The sequence below is a fragment of the Nannobrachium achirus genome (assembly GCF_963921795.1).
Source record: "Nannobrachium achirus genome assembly, chromosome: 22".
Lineage (NCBI taxonomy): Eukaryota > Metazoa > Chordata > Actinopteri > Myctophiformes > Myctophidae > Nannobrachium > Nannobrachium achirus.
The window spans coordinates 46,837,453-46,859,519 of NC_137829.1; the positions used below are offsets into that span (position 1 = coordinate 46,837,453).

General features: G+C 42.3%; 1 protein-coding gene across 1 annotated transcript in view; it reads left to right on the forward strand.

Annotated features, from left to right (window-relative positions):
* Nucleotides 1-22,067, forward strand: part of thsd7ba (thrombospondin, type I, domain containing 7Ba) — a gene marked incomplete at both ends in the record, with an annotated part of 450,762 nt that overhangs the window by 194,807 nt on the left and 233,888 nt on the right. The window lies entirely within an intron of this gene.

Below are 22,067 nucleotides of genomic sequence, written 5' to 3' on the forward strand. Positions count from 1 at the left end.
TATTGAAAATGATCCGATATTCACATCGGAACAAAAATGGGAGGTTTGGTAAAAGAGGATTTTTTTTTTTACCCAAAAATTTTTGGAGTGATTTCGGTGAGCGGTTTTGGAGATAGGTGCTCGAGAGTGCGCACTGCGCAAACCAGTCAATAACCTCAGAAATCTAGATTCTGAGATATTTGAGTTCAAAGAAAAAAAACTTTAGGAAGCCATAGCGACAAATTGGTAAATGGTAACGGAACACAAGTACCCTTGACAGAAAGAATAGCATGCCTACTTTATTTTCTGCAAAAAAAGTGAAAAAAATATTGTACCATCGTCTAGTTTCAAGGGGGCAAAGTGAAAAAGTATGAAATGACTCAGAAGGTGGAAATTGCCTTACATTTTGATAGAACTATGCACTGTGAATTCACTGTGTTTTTACCTGGTCTAGAAGGTCAGGAAGACAAAAAGTCAGAAAAGCGATGTCAACCTTTTATTTTATGGCAACATCGAACCCTAACCCTGGTGAGTACCTCACACATCCAGCATGAACATATTTATGTTCAACAATATTTACAAATATTTCCAAAAAAAAAATCACAAATATGACTTCACAAAAATAAAATATAACTGGATAAAAGTAAAATAAAATAAATGTGCAGCAAGTAAAGAATAAATAAAATAATATAAAAGTCAAAAAAAGGCATTCAACAAGCCAACATTCAGGAGTCAAAGGCACCACAAATCAAGGTCAAAGATGGTACTGTTCACCGTGTGTGTGTGTGTGTGTGTGTGTGTGTGTGTGTGTGTGTGTGTGTGTGTGTGTGTGTGTGCGCGTGCGTGTGTGTGTACCTCAGGTGCCTCAAAATGGCCTGGTACCTGTTCCTTGCCATTGTTCTGGGAAAGTACGGCATGGCAATGTTTTTTTGACCACTGCATGGCAATCTCCAGCTTGTGAACGATAGCTGTGAGGAAGAGAAGTCCCAGAAAGTTCTTCAGCTCCCCTAGAGTGACATTGGTCCAGGCAGCGAACCTACAGTGTGTATGACCTATGCCTGACTCCTCCGCTCTCGCTATCTCCGCCATCATACTGTCCTCTGCGTTGTCATTGGTCTGGTTGCAGATCGGGCTCCCATCCTTCCTCCATCCAGTCAGACTCCACGGGCCCTGTATATGATAGAAATAAATACAAAATACTAAATGAACGTGCTTCTGTATAACCTACTGTATGTTCTTTAGCAAAGGCTGTCGCACAAAAGTAGTGAAAACAGCAGATCTACAAGCGAGGCGTTGTGTGCTTGTAGATCGGCTGTTTTCACTAGTCTAAATAATTTCAAATGTATTATGTATATATACGTGGCCACTGAATTCTATAGGCTCTGCTTTGATACAAATTTGATACAGATTTGAGATCGATTTGATAGATTATTATGTCACACACACACACACACACACACACACACACACACACACACACACACACACACACACACACACACACACACACACACACACTGATTGTATTACTAAACTATCTATCTAGGTATACACACACAATAAAAAACTAAACTATAAAGAAATGTATTCTTACTGGAAGAAGTTGGAGGAACTTCATACACCTACTACAAACCATGGATTGACATCTAGACCTACTGCACATACAGTATGAAACAGAGCTGATACCTTTATGTACTATGAGGAAAATAATGCTGCTATTTGTACCCTGTATATATATAAAATGACAATGCGACATAGCTCTGTTTGAACAATGCTGTACCCCCTCCAACTGTATATTTTCAACTGTTTTTTTTATTGTATGTGTGATACTTGCTTTGGCAATGTAAACGTATGTTTTCTCATGCCAATAACGCTCCTTTGAATTGAATTGTATATTACCAAATGCACCCTACGTGGAAAAAAAACAATAGCAGGTCAGGCTTATTGACATCGGTTATTGATTGATTGAAGAATGTATTACAAGCTTGCATTAGAGTAGACCTACAGATTCATGGCTCATTTCCACAGGAACACACTTTATGCATATCATACAGTGGTGTGTTCTAGACTTTTTTTGAGGGCATACGATCAGCTACTATTCGTTTGGCCAGGGCAGACGCTATAGTACATAATCCCTATCAAATACGCTACTTTGAAAGGTTCACGAGGGCAGACGCCGTTCATATTTTATTGTTCCTCCATCACGGAGGTATAGAGGCCGGCGCCTGGCGGCGCCGTGCCTGCGAGGGTGTCCCAAGTCGGGCGAGGTGTGGAGGGTAGTCCCCGGTGAGTCCCCAGAACACAGCACTGATCTCATATAACATTGAAAGACAGACAGACGTATAGAACATATTGAAACGTAAAAAGCATAGCTTTATAATGCTTACCCGGTTCGCTGATCGCAGCACACCTCAGCAGTGCTTCCTTCAGGGCAGGGGGAGACAGAGCACCGCAGCGACCGGGTCGTCCTCCTTGGCTAAGTCCACGCACGGCCTCATTTGGGTGTATTAGCGCCCGCTGCAACTCCGCTCTCCGGGGCCATACCTATCGGTGCAGCCGGTGGGCGCCGTAAGATGATACACTGCTCCAAACAGCCTGCCTCCGGTCCGGATCACCGCCGTAGCTCCTCCGTCCACTGTGGATGGCTGGCGACGTTCCTTGGCTCCCCCGACACAGCAGCAAAAACACAGAATTCTCTTCAAATCGCCGGCATCAGCGTTCAACGGCATCACCGTTCATCCTCACGCGTCGCCTCAGTCAAGTCCCAAACGCAGCCGCGCAGCAACAAACGAAAGTCCAACTGGTGCTTCGGGTTTTGATTATGGTCGGTGGCGGCGCTGGGCAGCTGCGGGCTTGGTGTCCACGGCCACGGGGCATGGTTCGGCTGCCTGCTTGGTCTCCATGTGCGGCCATGACTTGCTCTCTGATCAGCGGAGCAACGGTCCGGTAACTGGGACGGCGTTTTCTTTTTCTTTTTTTACAAAATGGACGGCCCCAACCTACAAAGAAACTAGCCCTTCCCTTCCCCCACTCCTCCTAGGTAAAACATCTACCTTCCGATCTCTCTCTCTATCTCTATCTCTCTAAATAATACTACATCTAATGATTTTATAACTAATTCTAGCTCATTCTCTCAATATATCTCTCTCTCCCTCTGATTGCTGTGTGTCCGGACGGTAAAAGTCACTGAATTCTTTGAGACCCTTGTTTCTGGGGGGAACCGGCCAATCAGCATGCTTGAATTTGGTCACATAAGCGTGTGATGTCATGCAGGGGCGTCAATTGGGTATGGCAGGGGTATGCAGCTGCCATACCTTGACAGGGGGAAATAATAAAAATGTACTTTTCATCGTGCCTGTTGCTAAGGTATGGCAACATGACTGGTGTCTTCACCAGACACCAGTCATGTTGCCATACCTTAGCTTGTTCTGAACTGACGCCACTGAATTGTCATGCATGACGACCGTCCCATCGTCCAAAAGGGCTGTATCTTGGTTACCGCATAGATCCAACACTGTACTACTGTAATATGAAAAAAAAGCATCTGGCGTCATATGACGCCAATATTATTTTCTGGCATCATTGCCAAGTGCGTGTCTGACGTCATATGACGCCCTGGCACTCAAAGTGTTAAATACGATAATTGTAAGCCTCCGGCAGTGTTGATTTCGTTGACTAAAACTATGACGAAAAATGTTCGTCGACTGCGTTTTTTTCACTGACGAAAACTAAATAAAAACTAAGCTCTGATGACTAAAACTAAGACTAAATATATTGACAATTTCGTCAACAAAATAAAAACTAGACTAAAAGAGAATCATTTTATGTTTGGTTTCTCATTTTATGTTTTGACTGAATTTCCCCCTTGGGATAATAAAGGTATCTATCTATCTATCTATCTATCTTCTCTCCGGTGTTGTATGCTGAAAATAGCAGATCTACAAGCTCACAACGTGTCGCACTGCGACACGTTGTGAGCTTGTAGATCGGCTATTTTTAGCACGCAACCAAGTGTAGAATCAGTCATTACGATGCCATCAAGGCCTGCCATAATACATTTCAGTTGACTAAATCAACAGTAGATTTAGTCACCTAAAATCTTATGATATTCAGTCAACTAAAATTAGACTAAAACTAAAACTTTTCAGGTGACTAAATAATGACTAAAACTAAATTACATTTTATTCAAAAGACTATGACTAAAACTAAATCAAAATTTGCCGTCAAAAAACAACACAGGCCTCCGGTATGATAATTCAACAACTCTGCCTCCCTAGTCGCTGTGTCTCTCTGCCTCTGTTTGATCAATGCTCCGATGTCCTTCTCTGTCAAGAACAGCTATAGTATAGTATACAGTATACAGTATAGTATACAGCTATATTTTTTATTTATTATGATATTTTCTGCATAGTACTGTGTTCTATCTGTCTGTCATTCAATGGTTTTTTAAGGACCTCAATTTAAACTAGAAATACTGTTCCTACGAAACAGTGTGGGCTTGCATGGAACACCATGTATGGGCACAACGATCTACCATTTGGCTGCACCTCATTGGCTAAGGGCCCTGCCTTTGTACTGTCGAGGAGAACTTGACTAAATTTACGTAATAGGTTACGTCATTTTTGAGGAGAACTTGATAGATAGATAAAAATGAAGATAGCATGGTGTTCTCGCTTTCAGCGAGCCCACAACAAGCCATAGGCTTTTTTGGGCATTCCACTTTAGTTGACCGTGTACCATTGAACTGTACTGTCATGAAACTTTACCCTTTTCCTATGTTTTCAATCAATCAATCAATCAATCAATCAATCAATCAATCAATCAATCAATCAATCAATCAATCAATCAATCAATCAATCAAAGCTGGAGAACAGCAGATGTCAGTCACAGACAGACAGACAGACGGACAGACGGACAGACGGACGGACGGACGGACGGACGGACGGACGGACGTAGTTATGGGTTTGTTGTAAGTGTTTCTGAGCATTGTGAGGAGGAGATTCATGGAAAGGCATGGCATTAATGTCCTCGTTAGCGAACACAACCAGACGTGTGTTTAAGCCTATAGGATTATGTGGATATCTGAATGGCCTTGATTCAAGTGTTTTCGACCACATAAGGGTTTAAACACACAGCTATGTGCTCCTGCATTTAAATGGCTTTTTCCAAGAATCCTTCCAGCTACGCAGCATGTAGGGAGAGACTCAGTACCTTGCTCAACTACACTGTAGTCTGGGCACATGCTGTACCTTATTCCAGGGGTGTCGCACCAAATTCTGGGCCCTGGGTACAAGGATTCACTGCGGGCCCCCCATGAATGTTCTCCATAGGGGGAGGGGGTTTAACCCATTTAGACTGGGAACGCATTATGTTGTGTTTTAACTATTGAAAAATAGCAGATATGCAAGCTCACAGTGTGAGCTTGTAGATCTGCTATTTTTGAAAAAAACGTGAAAATCTTTGAATAGGTTTGTTTATTTATTTATTTATTTATTTATTTATTTATTGAAAAAAAGAAAATATGTTTCTATGTCAGTAGTGCTCAAACTTTTTTATGTGAAGGACCCCCAAAATTATATGTACTTTGCCACGGACCCCCATCTCAAGATAATTAGTTCCAGGGACCCCCCCAGAAGAAAAATTTGAGTTACAAATGTTCGCTTAAAAAAATACATATATTCAGAGTTTTGCACACATTTTCACGACTTTTTCAAAAATAGCAGATCTACAAGCTCGCAGCGTGGCACTCGGTGCTTGTACTGTATATCTGCTATTTTTCAATAGCTAAAGTATAAAATAATTAGGGCCCCTCCACCTTGGGCCTTAGTAACTCAGTCCCACTTGTGATGCCCCTGCCTAATTCTTTTACACCACTTTTTAGATATAAGTAGGGATGGAGCTCATTCATTTGTATTGATAATGAGCACCTTATCGATCCTGCTTATTGAGCCGGGCTTTTATTGAGCCCACTATTGGGCGCTTTCTAATATTTTGTGGAAAGATAATGAGACGACAAAATCTGAACAGAACTGGTATCTTTTATTATTGGCCAGTTGTTGTGACTGTTTGTGGATGACCACCACCATCTATGAAGATTAACAATTAACAAAAGTAAAAAAAAAAAAAGTACTGTAATAATTTCTTGGTCGCCTCTTGTCTTGATTTGATGATGTCATGGGACGCTACAGTATATTATGCTCGATAACAGGCTTGATAAGCCCAAAGCTTCTTGATACCGGGCACTCGATACATTTGTTATCGAGTACAGTATGTAACAGGCTCGGGTTTGAAGCTCCATCCCTAATAAAAAGGCTTGTACAGTAACAACAATAACCATAAAGGAGAATGTCTGCAAAACTGCAAATTAATTAAGCCCTAGGCCTACTTTGTTGTAAAATGAATAGTGAAAATAGCTCATCTACAAGCTCGCGTGTCACAATATGGCATGGTGCGTGAGCTCGTAGATTAGGCTCTTGTTTTTGCAATTATAATGACGTGCCCAACATTTGATGTTTGATGTTCGAGGTTTTGTTGAGTGTCTGCATTAAAGTCTGTCAGCAATTTGTGTTGCATACATTCTCTTTTATGTTATTGTTGTAGAGACCAATGAGTGACAGAGGCAGACAAGCTTGAATTCTCACCATATTTGCAGCAACAGTATGTTTTTTTTCTTTTGTTTAGTTTTATCCAGTTTAATCTAAAAGTGATATAGAGATTAGTACCACGCTAGCTGTTAGAGTGATAAAACGTGTGGGTGGTTTCAACTTTCAGAAAGCGGTGCATTTTTTTATAAAATGCTTGTTACACTGACGTTTCTTGCTTTGCAGTTCCCATTTACACTTTTTTAAGCGAGGATAGGTCTGCGTGCCATGTGTATCTCATTGTTCATTTTGCACTTACAGTATGCAAGCGAACAATAAGTCACGCTACTACATTTGCACTGCAATGACGATGAGATGGAGACGCTACTCAGTAATGTTACTCTCGTATGTGGGTCGGAGAGCTGGATTCTCGGATTACACGACACGCAAAACGCGGTCATCTGAAAATGTCGCAATTATGTCTTTCCTCCAGCTAGGTGGGAGACGCGCGGAGCAGAGCGAATTAAGTCCCACGCAGATGTGACTTTCGGTTCAAAACAATTATGCAAAGTATCCAAACGGTTTCCCATTCAGCAGCCATCTTTTTGCTCAAGTGGCCTATTTGCCCACGTAACATACTATATATATGGACTATAATGTGAATCATTTCTTATCACACTCGCACAATATCTTCCCGGACTTTATTACATCAATAAATAATTGTCAGGTCAGGGCTGCAAATCATTGCTATTGCACTTTATAGCAAATCGTCGTTGTCGGGTGGAAACCTTATATGTCCAAAACCGTTTGTTTTGTATTTATCATTTTTAAAATGATTTAAACTAGTGAAAACAGCCGATCTACAAGCACACTGTGCTTGTAGATCTGCTGTTTTCACTACTTTTGTTCGATGGCCTTGTGTGATGAAGCAGTGCTTTACTTTGTGAAAAGATGTACAAATTTGAAACTTGGAGATACGAGGTTTCTGCCCGACAGTGACGAAATGCAGCCTTCGGTACTGTGACAAATACTGGACGCATTAAAATGGTTGCCTGCCTTTCTGAACCATATTCAATTTCCCCCCCTCCATTCATATCGTGATGTTGCGGCATTCAGTGGATGTGATAACACCCTTCTTTTGAGGGGGGCCGACACTGACCAATGTTAGATTTGTGTGAGGTTAGTTTTTGGCACCGTGGGCAATCTGTGAACCTTTGCCCTATTTACTGTCATCTGATAAATGGTGCATTTATATAGCGCCTTTATCCAAGGCGCTTTACAGAGATTGTGCATCGCATTCACCCATTCACACACACATTCACACACCAATGTGTGGAGGAAACCATGCAAGGCTCCAACCCGCTCACCGGGAGCCATTAGTATAAGAGCCTTGCTCAAGGACACTTTGGCACTAACTCTGGGGCAGCACGGAATTGAACTGGGAACAGCGGCCGTTCTAACTCTACCTCCTAAGCCACTGGTTCTCAAACTTTTTCATGTCAAGGATCCCCAAATTGACCCTTACTAGCCCCGGGACCCACATTTGAAAAGATATGCCAGGGTCCCCATAAGTGAATGGCTTTTTATGGTGATTCTCAACCATTTTAATAACAAGGGCCCCTGCGGTTTGACATGCATTAGGCTACAGACTTGCTTTTAATGGCATTTCTATCTCTGGGACCCCAATTCATATAGTAAAATCAATGTTAATTTAACTCAGTCTCTGAGTTACAGACCCATAAGGCTACATTTGCATAGCTGCAGGAACTAATTTACAGTAGGAGGTGCTGTCACGCGCTCCTCATGCACGCGTGCTGTGCGCGCGTGCATGAGCGTGCGTCGAAAATTAGCGGTTTTATGCGGTTTTGAACGTGTTTTATTCGGGTTTCCGCAGTCTATATTTTTGCTAAATGTAACACAATCGGGAACAGCTTTCCCTTTGCGTCTCCACATGCACCATCCAGCAAGATATAGTCTGGATTTCTTGGTACCAACAGTCAGACAACACGTGCCTGTTTCATATAATCATTCAGTTCCCAGAGCTTTTCAGTTAATCTACTTAGTTACTTTACACCACTGTCTACAACAGCAAGCATGATAGTTCCGAAACTTTTTAGCCCGTGAACCAAGAGACAATAAACGTTAGGGTACCCTGTACCAAACAAGTAGTAGTGAAAATAGCAGATCTACAAGCTCACAACGAGTCGCTTCACACTGCGTTGTGAACTTCTAGATTGGCTATTTTAAAGACCCATACAATGTGTCCTCTACACGACTGACGCATCGGTCCCGACCCCCGTGTTAGGAAACAGCAGTTTCTGGTTCACCATAGCCATTAGCCACTAGCCCAAACAGTACATTAGCCAGCACTGCAGCATAGCATAGTATAGCATTCATCATTACAAGTCTATATAGCCACGACTCACCAGTGAGGACACGAGGACTAGCAGAGGGCGATGTTTAATGCCTTTATAGCCTAGATTGTGTTGTCTTGGTGTTCTGTTTATATTCCTTTATGCCCGTGTTGTTATATTTCACCGAGTCCAAGACACACGTAGTACGCACAGAGAGACAGACGCACAGACAAGTTAAAAGGGACGTCCTTTGAAAGCCATTTCCTCTCTAAACAGTGCCCAGAAGCACATTTCAAAACAAGAGTTTTTCTTTTTCTTTTGTCTATATAATCGATCATTCAACACATGTTTATTTTGAAATTGTACTGGAAATAGAAGTAGCCAATAGCCCCTACTTCACGCCACTGATGTCAGAGCCTCTACTTGCCGAGGGGCAATATTTTTCCCCCAAACCCCTTTAGGGGGTGCGGTGGGGGGTGCGGTGGGACCTGGGGGAGAGGGTGCGGCCGCACCACCAGCACCCCTACTTCCCTCGGGGATGTCCATTTGGTTCCTAACTATCTATCATTTAGCTGGAGACCCCCTGGAACTTCCTCAAGGACCCCTGGGGGTCCCAGAACCCCACTTTGAGAACCAATGTCCTAAGCAACTGCACCATAAGCTTCCTTTAAGCCTGCATGTCTGCGTTCATTTGCACTTGCTTTTTAGAGGTGGAGAATTGTCATAAATGCTCATGTTATTGCTCAAATATTCCTCACGTATACCTGTAGCATTTCATGGAGCATATGCCAGGGGTCTTCAACAGGGGGTCCGGGACCCCTAGGGGGTCCTCAGAGTTAATACAGGGGGTCCTCCAAATCTTTATGTGATAGAAACCTTTTTTCCTCCTTTTTTACATTAACCTCTTGAACCCTAGCGTCCATATTCTGAGAACTTTAGCCATAAATAGCCGATTTAGATAGACTATTTTCGGCAAAGAGGTTTGGTGTAGAGGGGGAAAAGTTCAGGTTTATTAAGTATTGACGGTTCAAGTGGTTAAATATCTGACACAAATCCAAAATACACTGATGATTGTGCTGTCAAAGAAACGATGAAACTATATGGAATCTCTGAAAAGGTTGCGGGGGTCCCTGCTTCATCTCTTTCTCAACTAAGGGGTCCTTGGCCTGAAAACGTTGAAGACGCCTGGCATAGGCCGTTGGCCACATTCCACCAGAGTCCTCTCTTCTGGGACGTGCCTTTCCAGCTGTTTCTGCCTGCTTTGCTTGCGGGCAGCTGCTTTTGGACATTCCTCTCCCCTGTGTTTCCCTAAACATACGGGTGACCGACACGTTTTTCTTTTTATGGGTTCGTGTTAGTAAACTTTACATATTATTTTACATATCGTCACTGTCAGGCAGAAACCTCGTATCCCCAAGTTTCAAATGTGTATGCTTTTTGGTAAATTAAAACAACTTTTTATTATTTTGGGGGTTCCCCAGATGATTAACTTATGTGCAACATTGTTTTCTCACTCAACTGTAAACAACCAACATAAAGTTTAAGTGCATAGAGGGTATCTTCACATTTCTAAAGTGCCAATTTAAGGACTTTTTAATACCTCTAAAATGACAAATTAAACCTTGTCCAAATTGTCAAATATATAGAGGCAGAAATTGTGAAAATAGCCGATATACATGTAGATCTGCTATTTTCACGATAGAACCATGCATACCAAATGTAACGTAGCACTGTAATATTGGATCATTCCGTCCTTGACAATAAGCAATCCTACTGTTTGAATTCTGTACAGACGCACACATGGGGCAAAAATAATGATCGAAAAAAATACAAAGATTTTTTTTTTGACTTTCTCTGGTGGGAGTCAACTTGTGTAAAGAAGTCGACTCAGTGGACTTTTATGTTAATGTCCATAATGCATCCAAACGGCATGTAGTGTATCTGGCCCTCTGAGTTAGATGAACAGATTTTTACTGTGTGTTAACTTCAAGCTAGAGGATCCCTGCACCTTTTATGCCCGCCGTTTGTTTCGTCACTCATGAACGGAAGGCCGCGTGCCATATTGCTAGCTAGCCCCTGGTGTCTTTTCTCCCAGCACGCTCTGCCTGGACAATTACTCCCGCTGCATTCATGCTAGTGGCTTTCACGGCTGGAGTGCTCTGCCCACTTTAAAAACGTTGTGGGTGGCGGCTTCCAAAAGACCCAGAGGGAGTCCCTTGTGTTTGTCAGACGAAGAGGCGATACCTCCGCATACACCCTCCACCACCACTCTGGCATGAGGGACACTCACTTACGGTGGGAGTAGAGGGGGAAAAGCGATGACACAGTATGTCCTGGGGATTTGTTCTATTGTTACAGTGTCTTTGATAGAGGGGGAGTTCAGCCCGGTTAATGATACTGCATTGTGCGGGATTGTACATCGGAAAATATTTTGGGGTGCTGGGTGTCGTGTCGGCAACAGAGTGACATCCCCGCATCGGAGATTGATCCTCGACTTTGTGAAGGGTACAATGACACTGGGTTACTGTGACTCTGAGCGTCATGCTGACTTAATCATCTCTGCCGGGCTTAAAGGGCCGGGAGGCGGAGATTATGTTTGGATATAGCTCAGATTCTTTTACTCATAGCTTCAATCAAATGTGTTCTTTTTTCTTTTCTTTTTTTTTTCCAGGCTTGGTTCACTGGGGTAATGCTCTTTTTCACCAATGCCCTGCTTCACACTAACACGGTTACACACATTCACACATGGGAACTGCCCAGTGCAACCACAGTTTAAGCCTGTTCCCATTCCCAAGCTGTGGGAATGAACTCCCCATTGCAGTTAGAAGCGCAGACTCCCAATCGTCCATTGCAATCTGAAGACTCACCTATTCAGACTCCACCTTAGCACTTGCCGTTGCAAGTTTGCCCTAGCCTCGACGGCCCTGCAGGCTTATGCAAAGTCCAAATGTAATTTAAATGTTACCAGGGGTCTTCAACAGGGGGTCCGGGACTCCTAGGGGGTCCTCCGAGTTATGGGGGGGGGGGCAAATCTTTGTGTGATAGAAACCTTTTTATAGTGTCTATATTCTGAGAACTATTTTCGGCAAAGAGGTTTGGTGTAGAGGGGGAAAAGGGCAGACCAAGTACAGAGTGAAATGTCACGTTTATTAAGTACTGACGTTTCAAGTGGTTAAATATCTAGTGGTTAAATATCTGAAAACACAAATTGACATGAATCCAAAATAAACTGATGATTGTGTTGTCAAACGATATGGAAAACTACCTTTACTAGACCTTACCCGTTCGAAGATATGTGCTGCAAAATTATGTGCAGAGTGTGGGTTATGGGGAAAGTAACTGTAACTGGTGCGTGCGTGAGAATATGTGGGAGCATCATAATGTAAGGAGCAGCCCATGGAGCGGAGGAGTGTATATTTATGATGGATACAAATAATTTAACAGCAAAATTAGGTGAATAGAAGTATGGGGATGTATGTGCTTGCTTAATTTTTCCATACCCGTTGGGGGGGGGGAGAGAGAGAGAGAGAGATAACATTCCTAAATGTGAGAGAGGTGTGTTTGGGCCCGGGGCTACAGATCCCATGGCCTGGGGGAACGGACCGTAACCCTGACAACAGGCTGTAGAGCTGTAGAGAGAAGAAACGCTAATAAATAGCTTGAATTCGGGAAAAATGAAATTCGGGCTCCGTCACCGTGTGTATAATGCTAATGGCCAATGCCATGTTAAATTTGCGATCAGTCCCTGAAGCGAGTGAATAGATAATGCATTGTGTGACTGACTGACCTACTGACTGACCTCTCTCTCTAATTATAGTATGGATGGAATCAATGAAAAGGTTGTAGGGGTCCCGGCTTCATCTCTCTCTCAACTAAGGGGTCCTTGGCTGAAAACGATGAAGACCCCTGATGTAGACAGATGCTAGGCCACTGTTGACCTATAGTGTGTATAGTTTCAATGTACAGATTAATAATTTCTTTGGATATTCTGCTCTTAGACTGATGATAGGTTATACCCTAACCCTAGATCACTATTTATATGCATTTGATGTATTACCTTGTATTGTCCTTGCTTAATGTAAATCGCTCTGGATTAAGACCGTCTGCTAAAAGCCTAAATCGTAAATTGTACTGGGAGCAGCCCAGTACGACCACAATTTAATCATGTTGTACTGGGAGCTGCCCCGTACAACCACAGTGTATACTCTTGAACAGGGAGCTGCCCTGTAATGGAGAGCACTTGGCTATTCAGTGTGATCGCTCAACAGGGACGTGCTGGGCCCCTGATTCAGCCCGGGAAAAAGAGTTGTAGAGGCCCTCCAGGGATTGACACTAACGGTTGCCCGACTGCCCGGGGCAAGTAAAAAAAAAGGTCGGGCAGGTGAATTGTGCTACTGGGTTGCCCGAACGGGCAAGTGCACATTTTGAGCAACATAATAATGAGATGTGTGCATGCCTATACTTGAACAGGGGCTACAGGGCTAGTTTTCCGTCTCTCTCTCCCTCCGAAGTCCCTCCACACGCCCCACACACACACACACACACTGAACGAACGCGCGTGCAGGCAGCCGCCAGCCAGTGGCTATGTGAGCTCCGTCAAAAACAGCGAATCTACAAGGCATACACTCACATTATTTTCTTCTTCCTTTTTTTGGTGTGTGTGTGTGTGTGTGTGTGTGTGTGTTGGGGGGGGGGGGGGGGGGGGGGGGGTAGTTGTAGAAAAAAGTACTCAAAGGTTTTACTTAAGTAAAAGTATCAATACTGCAATATAGAAATACTCTTTTACAAGTAAAAGTACTAAAGTAAAAGCAAAAGTGCTAAAGTGGTTTACATATGTCTTATAATATTATAATTTATATCTGCAGTAAGTAACTAGTAACTAAAGTTTTCAAATAATTGTAGTGGAGTAAAAGTACAATATTAGGATCCAAGATGTGGAGTAGAAGTAAACGTATTGTACAGTACTTAAGTAAATATAATTTTCCATCGCTGCGGGGGGGCAAGTGGCTAAGACCTGAGGGCAAGTAGAATATGGCCTGTACTTGCCCGACGGGCAAGTGCCTCTGAGACCTTACTGTCAACCCCTGCCCTCATTGCGCGCTATAGAGAGATCTCTCTCTATAGCACTGCTGCTGCTACTCAAAGATGTGCCATTTCAGATCATGACAATTGACAAGCCAGTGGGCCAATTACATGAGTTATATTTCGTCGTTGTCGGGTGGAAACCTTGTATGTCCAAAACCGTTTGTTTTCTATTTATAATTAAAAAAAATTATTTAAACTAGTGAAAACAGCCGATCTACAAGTGTAGATCTGCTGTTTTCACTACTTTTGTGCAAACAGTTTAATTTTTTCCTAATGGCCGGCCTGGACCGGCTGGGAATGAACCGGCCGTTCGGGAGTTGTCCCGCTTTTCCCAATGGCCAGCACTTCCCTGTCGCTCAATAACACTTCAATGGTGGATGTTGAGGAATCGATCTAGGGACCTTTCAGCCACAAACACATTCCTCTAACCTTTAGACCGTCATGTTTGAGTCACAGCATTTCTATATGAATTTCTGAGGGGGCGGGAAAACAAATGCATCAATATAACCTATACTGAACATTTACATGTGTGCCCAAATACGCCCATAACACACATTACATACTATAAAATGAAGTACACATAAATAAGATTTAAAGATGCAGTACCATGATTAATTTCCCCCCTAAAACATGATTATCAGGTATTATGATAATACTAGGATGAGGACTTTTTCCAAAGAGTGTACAGAAAGAGTTAAAATTTGTTTTTTATGTGGCCACACCCCCAGTTCATTAGGTATGCCTGGTTGTCAGGTTGGGGGTTGACCCAGCTGAAAGGGGAGGGGATGATTATAATTATGATGACATTTTATCACTGTTTTTGTATCTGCACTTTTGACTCACAAGGTGTCAGCCTCCAGGAAGAAATCCAAAGTACAAAGGGAATACATAATTGCTCATAACAACCACACCAGGGGGTCTAATGAAGTACTGTCAACCTCATAGACACATGAAAACCAGAAAAAGTAAAAAACTATGGCACCGCCTCTTTAAGCCAGGGAAGATTAAAAGAAAAATGGATGGACTGGGGCATGGGCAGATCTGAAGGGGAGAAGGGGCTCACAAAAGCGTGGTCACATCAGCTTGAGTTGTCTGACTATAGTTCTGGGCACAACCAGCAGCAGCTTGTCAGCAGGCCTCAGAGCTCTGACTGGGCTGTGTGAGGATGCAGAGATCCAGAGAGATACAGCGGAGCCAACCCATTTAGAGATAAAAACAAAAACAAATAATAGAACCTTAATATTTAGGCCTAGAATTATTGAATGCTTTAACCAGTGAAAAATTGCAGATATTCAAGCTCACAGCGCGGCACCGAGTGCCGCGCTGCAAGCTTGTAGATCTGCTATTTTTGAAAAAGTCGTGAAAATGTGTGCAAATATTTGAATGTATTTTCAAAGCGAACGTTTGTAACTCAAATTTTGCTTCTGGGGGGTCCCTGGAACTAAATATTTTGAGATGGGGGTCTGTGGCCAAATACTGTACATATCATTTTTGGGGTCCTTCACATGAAAAGGTTTGAGAACCACTGACATAGTAGTCGCTCAAGAACAGACTAACTGAGCTCCAGTTATGTGAAAAGGACCTTTTCTTTGACGATGGCTGGCCAGATTGCTGACATAGAAACATAGGGTTTTTCAAAAAACCTTAGAAGGATTCAAAAGACACTTATAGAATCAGGTCAAAATTCGAATTTTCACGATTTTTCAAAAATAGCAGATCGTATATATCTGCTATTTTTCAATAGTTAAAGCATAAAATAATGACACACAATAATGTGTACCCATTCTAAATGGGTTAAAATCTATTCTAAAATTGACTGGGAGCCAATGAAGTGAGGGCCAAGACAGGAGTGATGTGGTCTGGTTTTTATACTGCCGGTGCGGAGGAGGCGAGCAGCTGCGTTTCCAATGAGAAGCAGGCACACTGAACGACGACTGCTCAATGCCAGCGTACAAAGAGTTACGGTAATCAAGTCTGGAACGAGATAAAAGCCTGTTTTGGGGGGGGGGGGGGGGGGGGGGGGGGGGATTGGCCTTAACCTTGGCGAGTAGTCTTATTTGGAAAGAGACAGTTTCAACGACGGAGCTGATGTGTTTGGTCGAATTTAAAGGCGCCGTCAAACATTACACAAAGGTCTTTTGACATATGAATGAACGGATGTTGGAGTTAACTCATTCACTGCCAGAGTTAAAGGACAACTCCTCCCTAAATCACTTCTAGGCTAATGTTCTTCTTTTATTGAACCAAAAAAATCGACTGCCCATGGGGTCTATTAGGCAGAAATGCTGTCCAGTTTCCACAGCAGAACCCAGCAGCTCTCATAGCATAGAGTGGGTCGGTCTACACTATCTGTTGTGTTCAAAAGGGATTTTCTTTTTCGTGGTACTAGTTGTCATTACAAACTAGTTGTCATTACAAACAAATCCATGTCATCGTTGTCCCACACAAGGCATCACACTCTGCTAAACAGATGTTAAAGGAGTCATCCAGACCAAAACACATATAGGGTTAAATCTGTCTTTTATCATACCCCTTTATACCTGCTTTAGTCGATTTTTTTCATAGCTGCCCCTGTTGCTAGATTTCGGCTGCCCCTGTTGCTAGATTTTGCGGGCCCTCTCATAACTAACAGAGTAGATAGACTTTATACTAGTGCGGTTATTTCTTCAGCTTCAAAGTTAGTAGTTTTTTATTGGATTGTGTTTACACAACGTCCTAAGACCAACCAAACCGCTGTTTTGACCTCACAGGCACCCTTACTTGTCAAACGGCTTCTGCTCTGCACCAGAGCAGGGAGAGGAGAGGCTAGAAAGGGAGGGGAGGGAAGGGTCGGTTTGACAAGTAAGGGTGCCTGTGAGGTCAAAACAGCGGTTTGGTTGGTCTCAGGACGTTGTGTAAACACAATCCAATAAAAAAATACTAACTTTGAAGCTGAAGAAATAACCACACTAGTATAAAGTCTATCTACTCTGTTAGTTATGAGAGGGCCTGCGAAATCTAGCAACAGGGGCAGCCGAAATCTAGCAACAGGGGCAGCTATGAAAAAAATGGAATAAAGCAGGTATAAAGGGGTATGATAAAAGACAGATTTAACCCTATATGTGTTTTGGTCTGGATGACTCCTTTAAGCTTTTATGTGTTTTGTCAAGTCCCGGAAAAGATGCTCTGTGATTGGCCAGTGCAGTCACTTTGATTGGCACTTGTGCCGAATGCTCACCCCAAAACATTATTTATGAGATTGTGGTTGCTTGTGTGGGACAACCAAGGCATGGATGCAGCGCCGGCGGGCCGTATACGCAGACTACGCAGTCTGCGTAAGGCCCCGCCGACCAAAAAGGCCCCCACCGCCCCCTCCTCAGCAGAAAAGAACTAGTGCTGCATGGTTAATCGTTTTCAAACCGAATCGCGATGTGAAATCCCCTCTACGAAGTAGACTTCCCAAGCAATATGGAGACGTTTTAATTTTAGAAATCCCTTCATAATTGACTAAGCAATGATCAAATCAAACTGTAGTGACTTTCTTTGCTTCCGCGCATGCCACACTGCTGAAAGTGAAATTGAATGTGATGGCCGGAGCCACTGTGCAGGACTCTGCCACAGCGTGGGAACTAGGGGTGCTGCAGGTGTTCCAGCACCCCTATAGGGAAGTTTTCATTTTTTTATTTAAATAAGAAAAGAACAAATCAAACATAGCAAAAATACGTTGCCTGTTGTTGTCGTTTTTTATTTATTCATTTATATATATTTCTTTTATATATACAGCATATATATTTCCATTATAAAATGGATTAAAAAAACATAAAAAATATTAGGCCTATTATTTTTTCGCAGCATGCTTAGGGCCCCCATGGGCCCAGAAACGGCTCTGCATGGATGTGTTTGAAATGACAACTAGTAACACATTCATGAAAAAGAAAATCACTTTTGAACACAACAAATAGTGTAAAAGTGTCTATAGTCTTATAGACTCCACTCTATGCTATGACAGCTGCTGGGTTCTGCTGGGGAAACTGGACAACAGGGGCATTTCTGCCTAATAGACCCCATGGACGGTCTTTTTGGATCAATAGAAGAAGGAAAATGAGCCTAGAAGTGATTTAGGGAGGAGTTGTCCTTTAAAGCACCTTACAGGTGACGGGAATCTTTCATGTCACGTCATAGGTTTGCAGGTGTAAATAAGTGCGTTGGGAGTAGCTTATAGTGATTTGAATCAGCTGTGTGGAGGAAGTGAAGCCCACATTAACACACCCCCTTTTACCCAGTAAACTCCTTGGGAAACTTGTGGATAGGAACACAGATCTATAGGTGGTGCGCTAAAGGACATGTGTGCATATCTTCTATAGTGATGTAAAGGTTATGTGTTGTGAGTGTGGCCAGAGGTAAATGGTGCATTTATATAGCGCTTTTATCCAAGGCGCTTTACATAGATTGTGCATTACATTCACCCATTCACACACACATTCATACACTGATGGCGGAGGAAACCATGCAAGGCATCAACCTACTCACCGGGAGCAACTAGGGGTTCAGAGTCTTGCTCAAGGACTCTTCGACATTAACTCAGGGGGAGCCCGGATTCGAACTGGGAACCCTTCGGGAACCCTTCATGCTCTAATGTCGGTTTCTCTACCCCTGAGCTATGCCGCCCCAGAGGCCAGAGTCAGTGTTGTAGACTCAACCAACCAACAAGCACCGCTTAAGTCCCGAAGCTATTCTTCAGGACAGACATTGAACTTCTATCTCATTGAAATGGCATCTGGCAGCATTCTTCTGTCTGAAGAACAGCTCTGTTGTGCCATCTGTCTGGATGTGTTCACTGATCCGATCAGAACTCCATGTGGACACGACTACTGCAGAAAGTGATTTACACGTTTCAGCTAAGAGCCTTCATCAGAGCATGCTCTGTATGAAGGCTCTTAGCCCGAAATGCCTAAGCGTTCTTTTATTGGCATGTGCCAATAAATGTGAGTACTTTGTCCTCCATTGATGCAGGAGAGCTTCCAGCTTGCTTCTCATCTAAAACTGTCCGGCAATGCCAACGGGACAACCTTAATATTCTTTAGATAAAATGAAGTCCTAATTGTAAATGACAGAGTGATTTCCAACCAAGGAAGGGGCTTCTAGATTAGATGTGAATCGTTCCGTGTGGGTATTTTCTAAAGAAAAAACAACAAAACAAACACAAACTTTCCAGAAATAGGCTTCCCCCCTCAAATAATGTGCTACAGCATATATGAATAATATGAGACCGATTGAAAATGTCCACAGTCATTCTATAATTAGGACTTAGGAAGAGTTCCGTAATGCTGCAAAAGATCTTTACAGAATGTAAAACATAAACATAAACTTCTCTTAGCTCCTACTCTCACCGCCTATCGACTCTGTGCTCACTTAGATTCAGTGGCGTAAAGTAACTAAGTACATTTACTTAAGTACTGTACTTAAGTACACTTTTGAGTTATTTGTACTTTACTTGAGTAATTCCAATTTCCAATACTTTTACTTCTACTCCACTTCATCTCGGATCCAAATATTGTAATTTTACTCCACTACATTTATTTAAAAACTTTAGTTACTAGTTACTTAGAGATTTTGTAGATTGTAGATGTAGATTTTTATTATTATTACAAAACATACATTAACCACTTCAGCCGCATGTACATTTTGGCCATTTGAAAATAGCCGATCTACAAGCTCACAAACACAATGCGTTGCATCGCGACGCATTGTGAGCTTGTAGATCTGCTATTTTCAAAAGATTTGTATACATTTGATAACTTGAAATGGGACATTCTGCACAATGAGTACTTTTACCTTTGGTACTTTTAGTACATTTTGATATCAATACTTTTGGACTTTTACTTGTAACAGAGTACATCTACATTGCAGTATTGATACTCTTTTACTTAAGTAAAGAATGTACTGCAAGTACATTTTACACCACTGCTTAGATTATGATATAATGCACTGAAGGAGCATGGGAGTTAAAATCTCAGTCCACATCATGCAATGATTCGCAGCTCAACAAGTTGCAACTTGCAACCCGTTGCAGGTCGGCACAGTTTTAGGATAATGTCACGAAACGTGGTTGCAAGTTGCAAATCATTGTAGTGAACTGGACTTAAAGGAGTGATGTCATGCGCCGAAGATTAACATTATGATGCATACAGTAAGTCACATGGTCTCTGTAAACGGTCTGAAAATCATCACAGATTAATCTCTGGCGGCGCATCTCGCAGACTCACACTGACCTTGAGGAGTGAGGAATGTATGAGGAACTGGCATCAACATAAAATGAATTTTAATTGTAAAATTATGTGCGTACGTGAACTAGTTTGTTTATGCTTATTCATTATCAAATCCACGATATTGATGGGCAACCACACTATAGTTCTGGGGAAACTTTATTCTCTCTTTCTAGAGTAACTAAAAGTTTAACGCCTACTCCTCCAACAGTTTTGGCGCCACACACTCGCGCCATATGTCAAATCGACCGGCTTCATCAGGAATTTGCAATTTGCATTTTTCTAAGAGAAAAGTTGTGTTGTTTAATTGATATAAATTCATTAGTGAATTAATTTTCCCCTGAAAATGACTGACTTTAATTAAAGTCAGTGGTTAATATTAACTTTTCGCAAATATGGAGATGACTGACATCATAGACCACATGAGACCATAATGTCCATATATGGGCATTCCCCCCGAAAAAGATGATGCCCTGTTAGAGTTTATAGATGCACTGTTAGGGTACCCCTTTATACTCATATATGGGATAATAATGCACAAGATGCATTTACTTACTGGTAAACAAACAGCTCCCAAAATAATTGAAATTCACTTCCCAAAACTCAAATATGATTTGAAACACAGGGCAACCACACTTGCAAGTTCACAAATTGCAAATGTTCTAGTTATATTATAATTCCGGGGGACACTTACAGTATTGAGAAAGATATCTGCAACAAAGCAGAAAGCCCCAAGTTAGATAGTCTTTTTGGTATAAGATAGCATAAGAAAAAGAGGAAGTCGCCTGCACTCAAGGAATCTCCTTTTGACTTTTCACATGATTTTATTTACCTCAACTGGACAGGAGCAACGTACGCTTTTCCATCCTGTTGTCAGGGACGTGCTGGCCATTGGGAAAAGCGGGACACTCGGGAACTCCCGAACGGCCGGTTCATTCCCAGCCGGTCCAGGCCGGCCATTAGGAAAAAAAATAAAATAAAATGTGTGCCTTCGTTCCATTTTGGGGGCTGGGCGGCCAATAAAGTAAATCGTCGTTGTCGGGCAGAAACCTTGTATCTCCAAGTTTAAAATGTGTACATATTTTCGCAAAGCAAAGCCCTGCTTCATCATACAAGGCTGTCGCACAAAAGTAGTGAAAACAGCAGATCTACAAGCACACAACGCCTCGCGGTGCGAGGCGTTGTGTGCTTGTAGATCGGCTGTTTTCACTAGTTTAAATCATTTTTAAAATGGTTTTGGACATACAAGGTTTCCACCCGACAACAACGAAATATAACTCATGTAATTGGCCCACTGGCTTGTCACTTGTCATGATCTGAAATGGCAAATCTTTGAGTAGCAGCAGCGCTATAGAGAGATCTCTCTCTCTCTCTATAGCGCGCAATGAGGGCCTACAACTCTTTTTCCCGGGCTGAATCGTTGTGCCAAGACAACAGGAAATGATGTATAAATAGGATGCATTACAATGATTGCAATTCATAACAGCTGCCAAAACTGTAATCACTTTGAAAAAACAGTGAAGTTATCTACTTGGGTACCCAAGACAAATATCATGTGAATAGCAATAATATAAAATAAAACATTACATTACTAGCTAATCGGATTTACCCTTCTTTTGCATGTCATAACCCGTTTATAAGGCTAAATTGAAATGTCTAAAGGGATATCTAACTTTCAAAAAAACTTTTGGTAATTGTATCGTCTAATCAGGCTTTTATGAACACCCTGAACAGTTTTTAATTTGCTTGATTCAATATTTCGATATTTGATGTAAATGTTACCAGGCCCTCCAGGCCCAGGGCCTCTCCCCACACACACCCAT